Here is a 12,068-nt window from a genome sequence, read left to right as displayed (position 1 = left end):
TTAGAGCCTCAGAACACCTATAAAGATGGAGGAGAACATTTTTCCAGGAAAAAGCAACTTAGAAACTCAGCAAAAAAGGTGACAGCAGGTGGGAGTCATTATTTAAAGGAATCAAGTAAGAGAGATAGAGGAACAATTAGGGAAAGAATTGAGATGCAAAAGAAAATACAAAAAGCTCATGAGAAGAATGCCTTAAAAAGTAAAATTGATCATTTGGGAAAGAAAGTACAAAAGCTTACTGAGGAAAATAATTCCTTAAAAATAGAATTGACAGCTGTTCTTCAATTGATAAAGGGTCAAAGGATATGAAGAAACAATTTTCAGATGAAGAAATTAAAACCATTTCTAGTCATATGAAAAAAATAGATCACTATTTAACAGAGAAATGCAAATTAAGACAATTCTGAGGTACCACTACATACCTCTCAGATTGGTTAAAATGACAGGAAAAGACAATGATGAATGTTGGAGGGGAAAACTGGGATACTGATACATTGTTGGTGGAATTGTGAATGGATCCAGACAATCTGGACAACAATTTGGAACTATGCCCACAGGACTATCAAACTGTGCGTACTTTTTGACCCAGTCTTTCTTCTGGGCTTATAGTTCAAAGAGATCTTAAAGAAGGCGAAGGGACCCACATGTGCAAAAATGTTTGTGGCAGCCCTTTTTGTAATGGCAAGAAACTGGAAACTGGATGGATGCTCATCAGTTGGAGAATGGCTGAATAAGTTATGGTATATGAATGTAAAGGAATAATATTATAGTTCTATAAGAAATGATCAGAGGATGATTTCAGAGAGGTCTGGAGAGACTCACATGAACTGATGCTGAGTGAAATGAGCAGAACCAGGAGATCATTATATACTTTCAACAACAATATTATATAATGATCAATTCTGATGGATGTGACTTTCCAACAATGAGATAGTTCAGACCAGTTCTAATGATCTTGTGATGAAAAAAGCCATCTTTACTCAGATTGTATAGGGGGACTGAATGTGGATCACAGCATAATAGTTTCACTCTTTTTTGTTGTTTGCTTGCATTTTGTTTTCTTTCTCTTTTTTTTTTTTCATTTTTGATATGATCTTGTGCAGCATGATATTTGTGGAAATATGTATAGAAGAATTGCACATGTTTAACATATATTGGATTACTTGCCATCTAGGGGAGGGAGTGAGGGAGTGAGGGAAAGGGAGGGAAAAATTTTAGAATACAAGGTTTTGTAAGGGTGAATGTTAAAAATTATCCATATATATATTTTGAAAATAAAAATCTTTAATTAAAAAATAGAATTGAGCAAATGGAAACTAGTGACTTTATGAAAAATCAAGATACAATAAAGTAATTTTTTTTAAAAAAGGAAAAAATGTGAAATCATTAGAAAAACAACTGACTGGAAAATAGATTCAGGAGAAGTAATTTTAAAATTATTGGTCTACAATTCCAATGATCTTGTGATGAAGAGAGCAATTTACACCTAGAGGGAGAGGACTGTGGGAACTGAGTGTGGTTCACAACAGAGCATTTGAGTGAAGAGTGACTTTTTGTTAGTTTGCTTGCATTTTATTTTCTTTCTTATTTTCTTCCAGTTTGATTTGTTTTTTTCTTGTGCAGCCAGATAATTGTATAAATGTGTATGCATATATTGAAATATGTTGTATACAAAATAATAGCAATGTTTTGGGATGACCAGCTGTAAATGATTTTGCTATTCTCAAGGGTACAATCATCCACTACTACTCTGACAGCCTTATGATGAAAAATCTTATCCACATTCACAGAAGGAACTTATTTTTGTGTCTGAATACAGATTGAAACATTCTTTCTCTCTTTCTTTTTAACTTAATTTTTCTTGAGGGTTTTTATTTTTATTATAGTTTCTTTCACAACTTGACTTTTATGGAAATGTTTTGCATAACTTCACATGTGGTTTCTTAATTGTGGGTGGGGATAAGGGAGAAATCCTAGAACTAAAAAATCTTAAAAACAAATGTAAAAAAAAATTTTTTTGAATGTAATTGGTGAAAAAAAAAATTCAAAAAGTTTAGCATAATCTCTGCACCACAAAGGAGCAACACAGTAAAACTCCAATAACAGTAAGATGGACACCTGCACCAACCTCAGGTGGTATTATATAGAAACAGAACAAAGAAAGCATAGCGCCAAGGAAGGCTCAGGGTCATGTACAGGTTTTCCCATGAGCTACTGGGAGTTCTTTTGCTGTTTACATTCTTTCAATGCAATTTATATTAACTGTGAAATTCAAGGTAATGTTCCCTTCTACTATAAAGTGGAGCGGGGTGAGGGGTGGGGTGGGGAGAGGGAGTCCTATGTGAGAGAAGGTTTAAATGCCCAACAAAGGACTTAATCCTGGATCCTGAAAGTGGTCACAAGACTGAAAACATTGTTTTCCTCTTTGAAAGGCATAGCCACCAACCAGATTAATCACAGGATTATCATGAAGCTCAGATATAATGAAGACATTGGATGAAATGGCAAATCTTTTTTTCAACATGAAAAACTAGGCCAAGAAAAAATTTGCAAATTCAATTTTCAACTTCCAGACCAAAAACTGACAGAACAAAATCTATAATAATTACTCAAAAGATTTTCCTCTCCTTTACTTCCCCAGGTGATCCTTAAAGATATCTAATAGAGTTCTTTTGTGTACTTCCCCATGTTTAAATGATAAAGCAAAGAACACTTCTCTGCATCATTACTAGGTAAAAGAGAAAAGTTCTTATGCCCAAAGGGCTATCAAACAATGCATACCCTTTGATCTAGCAATATCTCTATGGGGATGATATCCCAAAAAAATCATTAAAAGGGGAAAAGGACTTATATGTACAAAAATGTTTCTAGCAGCTCTTTTTGTAGTGGCAAGGAACTGGAAACTGAGTGAATGCCCATCAATTGGAGAATGGTTGAATAAGTTATGGTATATGAATATTATGGAATATTATTGTTCTATAAGAAACCATCAGCAGGATGATTTCAGAGAGGTCTGGAGAGAATTTCACAAATTGATGCTAAGTAAAGTGAGCAGAACCAAAAGAACATCAACAACAAGATTATATGATGATTAGTTCTGATAGACGTGGCTCTTTTCACCAAGGAGATGATTCAGATCAGTTCCAATAGGCTTGTGATGGAGAGAACCATCCGCATCCAGAAAGAGGACTTTGGGGACTTAGTGTGGATCACAACATAGCATTTTCACTTTTTGTTGCTTGTTTGCTTTTGTTTTTCTCATTTTCCCCCTTATCTGATTTTTCTTGTGCAGCATGATAATTGTGAAAATATGCATATGTTTAACATATATTGGATTACTTGTCATCTAGGGGAGGGAATGGAAGGAAGGGAGGGAGAAAAAAATTTGGAACACAAGATTTTGCAAAGGTAAACTGTTGAAAACTGTATCTGCATATATTTTGAAAATAAAAAGATATTATTTTTTTAAAAAAAGTGGAGAGTGCTTATATCTATATGTAACAGTGATTATCTTGGCTTTCCCTGCCTGGAAGCTGTGTATTACATTTCAGCCTTTCCTTGGGGAGATACTGTCAAGGAGATTTGCAGTATCTATTGTATTATTATAGGCCACACCAATAGTGTCCTCTCAGTTTCAGAAGTCCTCAATTATAAATCCATTTAATGATTTAACAGATTAATTTTTACAAAGAAATGTCTCCAAATGGATAGCAAGAATAAACTTAAACAGAGTCAGCAAGATAGCACAGTATATAGAGCATCAGCCCTGAAATCAAGAGGACCTAAGTTCAAATAAGAACTCATACACTTAACATTTATTAGTTGTGTGATCCCAGACAAGTCACAACCCCAAATGCCTCATACACAAAATAAAAAAAAATTTTTTAAATACAGAATAAACATAAATATCCTTCTAATAACTGGAGGCATAATACTCCCCATTGTATCACTTAGTTTTGGGAGAGGGGATTAGGTAAATAGTTTAGCTCAATTCTTATATAGCCCAGTCGTAGTATGTTCTAAATCCAGATCCTCCATTGACTCCTTGACTTCTCAAGGCAGCAACATGGGCTGGAATTGTACCTCTGAGGTCACCATGATCTAGCACAGGGTTTCCACTATCTGTGCCTAGACCTGAAAAATATAAACAAAACCAACTGAAAAACAAAACATGATAAACAAAATTCTACACTTTATCTTTTAAGCCATAGGACCTAAAAGGAGTGGAAGAAAAGAATCTTTCTGGCTCTTCCCCAACACTTCCCACTCAGATCCTGGTGCCCTTGCTGTAAGTGCCATTGGACTTTTACTTTTCTGAATACTGCCAAAAAAAGAGAAAGAAAATATCCCAGTTCTAATCATTTTTAAGCTACATAGATGATGTCTTTATTTCAGAAGCTGTTCTCTGGCATCTCTTGGCATTAAATCTGATATATGAGCATATACAAAGTCTGGTTACTTATTCATTCTGCATAGCAAACATATAAACTGAAGAATAGACATTCAGACATTTTCTTATGTTTTGTGTAATCTAAGCACTTAGAAACACTGGTCCACTGGAAATCATCAGATGTCAGAAAGTTTTTGTGGGGCAGCCCTTCCTGATGATACCAAATATAATAAGTAAATAATGCCCCTAAAAAGACTTCAAAATTCAGCAAAAACAAAACCAAAAAAGCCTGAAGACTGACCAGCTATGGATCTCTTTTTTGTAGTTTTAGAATCTGAATTTTGTAGTTAATTTGTTGGCAATTTCATAGGAATATTCCCCACTCTCAGATCAGGTAGTAATCTGTCCTTCTGGACCCCTCCTGCTTACATTATATGTGACTTGGCACTAGAGGTGTGCTCCTGGCCTCTATCAGGAATGCATGCTACAATTTTAGGACTTTAAAAGAAAGGAGGCAGTTATGGAAAGAATGTGCAGGCTAGGAAACAAAAAATATATTGTTGATAAGAATTAATATAACCTGAAAGATGGAAGAAATTCAACTGCAAATATTTCTTAGAGCATTGATCAGCAATGTCCAAAATGAGCCCTCTCCTGACTCCTTTGGGATTTCTCTCCCCACCACCTTGTCTTCACATCCTCCCCCATAGTGAGTGAAGAAAATCATTTTGGGGACAGTAGAACTGAGAAGAATGGGACTGGTTAAAAAAAAAAAAAAAAAAAAAAGAGGTTGTACTACAGTGGGTATTTAGTCCCTTTCTGAGGGGAATAGAGACCAGAAGGTCAGAGGCTTGGTTAAGACTGCAGCAACACTGGATGTTCTAACAGGAAAGGATTCCTAATAATTACACTTTCAAATGTGCAAAATTTGTAAATTAGCAGTGATGATAACAGGCAAAAGATAACTGAAAAGGAACATTCTAAAAAAGCTCTAGCACAGCATAAGTCTTGCATAATGAAGGAGGGAGAAAACAAGATAGTCAATGTTTCAGGGTTCCCTGAAATGACAATAGATCAATTCCAACAATCTCCAGAACAATTCAGAAGGACCATAGAAAACAATTAATTGAAAAAATTAAAGGAATAAAGACAATAATTAGATAGAGTCCTCAGAAAGAAACAAATCAATCAACTTGTATTTATTAAGTATTTATTCTGACAAACATGTTGCCAGGTTCTGGGAACACAAGTACAAAAAAAGGAAATAATTTCTATTGACAAAGAGCTTATATCTCAATAGTGAAGAAAAAGCACATATAAAACATTAAAGTAATAAAAAATACCAATATATATGAAAAAGTTACAAAGTTGTTTGGAGGGAGATCACCAGCACGTAGAGGAGATTAGGGAAGACTTCAGACAGATGGTGCCTCAGTTGAGCCCTAAAGAAAGACACTAGAATCTTTGTGATATGTTGCTCTAGTCTCCCAACTAATAATTTATTTTAAAATTTTGCATCAATATCTATTGGGGAAATTGGTCTATAACTTTCTTTATTTTGACTCTCCTTGTGTTGGGTATCAAGATGACATTTGTGTCTATTTTAGTAAAAATCCTTTATTTTTTTTCAAACAATTTGTGCAATATTAGAATAAGTTATTCATTAAATATTTTGTAGAATTCATTTGTGAATCCATCTAGTCCTGACTTTTTTTTTTCCTTTGGGAGTTCATTTATGCCTTCTTTAATTTCTTTTTCCAAGAGAGAGTTTTTGAAGTCTTCTATTTTTTCTTCTTATGCTTGTAAATATTCATTCATTCCATTTAAATTGTCAGTTTTATTGATATATAGTTGAACTAAATAATTGCTTTTGTTTCTTCTTCATTGACTATGAATTCATTCATTTTTATTTTTGATATTGGTAATTTACTTTTCATTTTAAAAAATCAAATTAGCTAATGGTTTATATTGTTTATTTGATTTTTTAAAGATATATCCTAATTTTATTAGATCAATGGGATTATATTCATTTTTGTTTCTCTCACTCTTGATTTTCTATTTTAATATTTAATTAGAAGTTTTAATTTGTTGATTTTCTTAGCCCCTTCTTTCCTTTTTAGTTGCAATCCTAGTTTATTGATTCTGCTCTTTCTCTTCCTTATTGGTAAAAGAATTTAGGAATATAAATTTTCCTATAAATACTACTTTGGCTGCAACCCACATATTTTGGTATATTGTCTCATTGTTATCATTATCTTTAGTGAAATTATCATTTCTATTATTCTTTGACTCATTCATTTGTTAGGATTGTTATTTAGTTTCCAATTAATTTTTAATCTATGATTCAAATCTCCTGTGTTAAATGTAATTTTTGTTGTATTTTGATCAAGAAAGATGCATTTAATATTTCTGCCTTTCTACCTCTGTTTGTGAAGTTTTCATTCTCTCGTTCATGGTCAGTTTGTGTGAAGGTGCCAAGTAGCTGAGAAATAGGTATACTCCCCAGTACTCTCATTCAGTATTCTTCAGAGGTCTATCATATCTAACTTTTCTAAAATTCTATTCATGTCTTTAACTTTTTTGTAGTTTATTTTATGGTTTTATTTATCTAGATTAGGGACCAAGGAAGGGGGTAAGGGAGGGGGTAAGAGAGAGATTAATGTCCACTGCTATTACAGTTTTACTATTTCTTCCCATAACTCATATTTTATTTTAAGAATTTAGATGCCATGCCATTTGGTATATTCAGTATTCATAATAATTTATTATTCATGGTACCTTTTAGCAAAATGTAGTTTTCAAGTTTCTTTTAATCAAGTTTTTTTTTTTTTTTTTTTTGGATTTACTTTGTCTAAAATCATGATTGTTATAGTCACTTTTTATACTTTGGCTAAAGTATAATGGATTCTGATCTGATCCCTTTAACTCTACATGTTTTTTTTTTTTTTTTTTAATTCAAATGTGTTTCTTGTAAACAACAAACATATTATTGGATTCTGGTTTCTAATCTATTTTGCTATCCTTTTTCATTTTTTAGGTAGTTCATCCCATTCACATTTGCAATTATAATTGCTAACTGTGTTTCCTTTTATTCTGTCCTATTTTTTTTCCTGTCCCTTCTTAAGAGTTTGTTTTGCTTCTTTTTATTGTTTCTAATCTACCCTCTTTCTTACTCTACCTTCTCCTTCCTTTTCTCCTGATTTGTCCCTGCTGGGTAAGATGAATTTGTGTACTCATCTAGATGATTTTCTCCTTTAATGAATTTGGCTGAGACTAAGATTAAAGTGTTATATGCTCTCTCCACGTATCCTCTCTAAAATATAAACTCTTCAATTCACATTTTATTTATGTAAGATAATTTCCCCCATTTTTCATTTCATTTTTTTCCATCTTTTGGGTATTCCTCTCCCTCATCTATTCCATTCTTCTTCTGATTTGACACAACAGAATCACATCTAGATGCTTTAACTAGACTTTCTCTATGATCTCTAGTGGGTATAAAATTCTGAAAAGTTACGTGCATTATCTATCCATATAGAAATGACAGTTTAACCTCATTTGGGCTCATTCACCTTTTTATGCTTCTCTTGACTTCTGTGTTTATATTCTTAATTTTTTATTTAGCATTAGTCTTTTCATCAAGAATGCTTGAATGTCCTCTAATTCATTAAAGATTCATTCTCCCTCCATCCCTGTCTCCTACCATAGAATTGTACTCAAGTTTAATTCTATATTTGGTAGGTTATTCTTGGTTATAAGACTAAATTCTTTGTCTCATTGAGTATAAGTTCTCTTCTTTCAGGGAAAGGGACCTGTATGTGCCAAAATGTTTGTGGCAGCCCTGTTTGTAGTGGCTAGAAACTGGAAATTGAATGGATGCCCATCAATTGGAGAATGGCTGGGTAAATTGTGGTATATGAATGTTATGGAATATTATTGTTCTGTAAGAAATGACCAGCAGGATGAATACAGGGAGCCTTGGAGAGACTTACATGAACTGATGCTAAGTGAAATGAGCAGAACCAGGAGATCATTATACACTTCAACAATGATATTGTATGAGGATGTATTCTGATGGAAGTGGATTTCTTTGACAAAGAGACCTAACTCAGTTTCAATTGATAAATGATGGACAGAAGCAGCTACATCCAAAGAAAAAACACTGGGAAATGAATGTGAACTATTTGTATTTTTGTTTTTCTTCCCGAGTTACTTTTACCTTCTGAATCCAATTCTCCCTGTGCAACAAGAGAACTGTTCAGTTCTGGAAACATATATTGTATCTAGGATATACTTCAACATATCTAACATATATAGGACTGCTAGCCATCTAGGGGAGGGGGTGGAGGGAGAGAGGGGGAAAATCGGAACAGAAGCGAGTGCAAGGGATAATGTTGTAAAAAAAATTACCCTGGCATGGATTCTGTCAATATAAAGTTATTATAAAATAAAATATATTTTTAAAAAAGTTCTCTTCTTTCTATTCTTTATAGTAGTGGTTGCTAAATTTTGTGTTATTCTGATTGAGACTTCTAAGTACTTTAATTCTTTTTTTCTGGACATGAAATATTTTTCCCCCTTGATCTGGGCTCTCTGGAGCTTGAAAATAAGGTTCTTGGGGATTTTTATGTTGCTCTTTCAGGAATCTTTCCCTTTCCTTTTTGCCCTCTGGTTCTAGGATATCTGAGCAGTTTACTTCTATGATTTGTTGAAATTTGTCCAGTTTTTTGTTGTTGTTGCTGTTTATGGTTTTTAGATAGTCCAATTCTTCTTTTATTATCTCTCCTTGATCTGTTTTCCAGGTTAGTCATTTTTCCTATAAGATATTTCACATTTTCTTCTATTTTTTCAGTCTTTTGACTTTATTCTTGATGTCTCATGGAATCCTTAGCTTTCATTTATCCATTTCTAATTTTCAAAGGAGTTACTTTCTTCAGGAAAGTTTTGACAGCTTGTCAAGCTGTTAATTCTTTTTTCATGTCTTTCTTCTGTAACTTTCATTTGGTTTTTGAAAATCATCTTTAGCATCTTCTTTAATTCTCCTAAGAATTTTTGTTGGGCTTGTGTCTAATCTTTAGTTTTTCTTTGAGAGTTTGTTTATAGAAATTCTTAAGTCATTTATTGTCTTCTTCCAGGTTTGTATCTTGAGCATACCCATTACTACTGTAGCTTTTTTATGGTCACAGTTTTTAATTTGCTCATTCTTCCAGATTACTCTTTAAATTTGGACTTCATATTATTGCTAGTTTCTGCACACTTCACTTGAATTTCTATCCTTTCATATTCTTCTTCTGCCTTACGGGAGCCTTCAAATTTTTAGTGCTCCAAAATTATTGTGATCTGAAGAGAAGGATCTGTTCACTGCCCTCCTGGTCTGACCTCTGCAAGTTCCTGGCCCAGATTTGGGTCCTTGGCTTGTATGGTCAGTGGTCTGATGTGGGCTCCAAGCACTCTTAGCTTACCCAAGCTCAAGAGGCTCTCCAGATTTATAGCAACTGAACTACTGGCTTTTGTGGTTGTTGTTGTTCTAGGACTCTTTTCTTGGTATTCCTCTGCTGGATTAAATTCTAAAACTGAGTCTCTTCTGGGTTTTTCTGCTGGGCTCAGACTCATACAGCTACATTTCAATAACTCGTTTCTTGCTCAGTTCACAGCTAGGGCATGCCCATGATTTCTTGGCATTGCTCCTCTATACCTTGGACCCATGACCTAGAGCTGAACAGTGGGTGACAGAGATGCCAGATGGCATGCATTTCTTCAATCAGTGCCAGTTCAAGGATTGTCTGAGATATCTTCCTCCTTCAATGCTTTCTACCTTTGTGTTCTGTCTTGGCCTTTTTTCTTTCCCTTGGGGCTGGTATGTTCTCCATCACTGGCATGCTCCTATCCAGTACTCCATTTCTCAGTGTCTATAGACCTCTTTCCTTGTCTCCCTATCCCTCCCTGGGCTGGAGAAATGACTCATTCTGATTTTTTCTTGATTATACCAATTAAAATTTGGGCTGGTGACTTTTTTAGATTGATGTGTTGGAGAAGGCAAAAATGATTGGAGATTGGCAAAAATGCTTCTCAGTCAGTCACCTTGATTCTATCTCTCAGGGTAAAAGCTTTTAATAATACTTATATACATATATATTCATATATTACATTTAATAATACTTTGCAAGTAGTTGCAATACATTTGCAAGTAAATGTTCAGGAAATGATTCACTGTGACCATTTGGATTCAAGCCAGGTCTACTACAAATGTCTACTCCCACAAATTGCTAGTTTTTTTCTGAAAAGGAATTGAAATCATTCTTTAGATTTAACTGGCTCAGGGACTAATGCTTATCCATAATTATAGCCTGGTGGTAGCCTAAGCACAAAAAAGCCAATGTCTTTTTGAAGTAGCAGTAATTCCCTCATTCTTTTGATCTACAGACAAATCATTGGCAATCCAGAGTTAGGAAAGCTATGCTCAGCTGTGTCAGTGTTGTATCTTTCCCCTACAGTGACTAAGCAAAAAAAAATTTTGGTTAACTGTCCTACTAATATCTTATTTCATTCTAATCTCAAACCTAAACTAACAGACCAGACTGAATCAGGCCTGATTTACTACATTAAGGATGCAAGTATATGGCAAAATTAGGAAACATTTAACATAATTGATCATATAAATCTAAGTAAATGCAGAAAAAACATTGACAAAATAGAGCACTCATTTGTATTAAAAGATCAACATACCAAATTTATGGGGATGCAACCAAAGCAGTACTTAGGGGAAAATTTATATCCCCAAACACTGATATCAATAAATGGAAATAACACAGATCAATAAATTGGCTGTGCAACTAAAAATTTGAGTTCCAAATTCACTTTTTCCTGCCCTTTTGGCCACTATCCCATCTTGAAAAGACAAGCAATATGATATAAATTATACATGTGTAGTGTCATAATGCATCTTCTTTAATGCCATTTTCATTGATAAAATCTCATCTGTTTTTGACATTGAGCCATTAGTCAGTACCAGGGATTTTGATAGTAAGAACTTTCTTTTCCGATTATTTGAGAGTTGTATATACATTTATAAGACAAGAGTTATAATACTACCCAATTAAAAGCAACAAGCAGTTAAAACTGCATAGACATATAGGATAGGAACCAATTAATAAGTCTTTCCAAGGAGTTGTGCTTCCTAAATTACCTGGCTATTTTCAAAAGAATGATTCTTGGGTGATTTTCTCAGAATAAGATTAAAAGGCCTTGTGGAGGTATTATCAATATGGCTATATATATATTGGGCATCAAAAATTTAACATTCTTTATAACCTACAGTTATAAAATCCTAAAAATCAACTATATTCTTATACAAATGAAAGGGCCATGAAATCCACAAATTAGACACAATGAAATTAACCATGTCAGTCACAGTTTTAGGCTATAATAAAACTTGAAAACAAGTTTGGCAAAGATGAAATTTAAACTGACATTCTACACCTCAATAAGCTTTAAATAGTGTAACTATAAAAGGTTGTCCCATATATATGAGGTACATTTTGCAAGTAGGCTGTTAGAGGAGAAATTATTTTATGTGCTTTTAAAAATTAATTATTTTTAACTAATAAGCATTTGTTTTCTTTTCCATCTCTCTCACCTGGGGAAAATAAAATGAAGAAAAACAAAACCCTTGTAATAA

Source organism: Antechinus flavipes, chromosome 1, assembly GCF_016432865.1.
Source record: "Antechinus flavipes isolate AdamAnt ecotype Samford, QLD, Australia chromosome 1, AdamAnt_v2, whole genome shotgun sequence".
Lineage (NCBI taxonomy): Eukaryota > Metazoa > Chordata > Mammalia > Dasyuromorphia > Dasyuridae > Antechinus > Antechinus flavipes.
Note: the sequence above shows the minus strand (reverse complement) of the source record.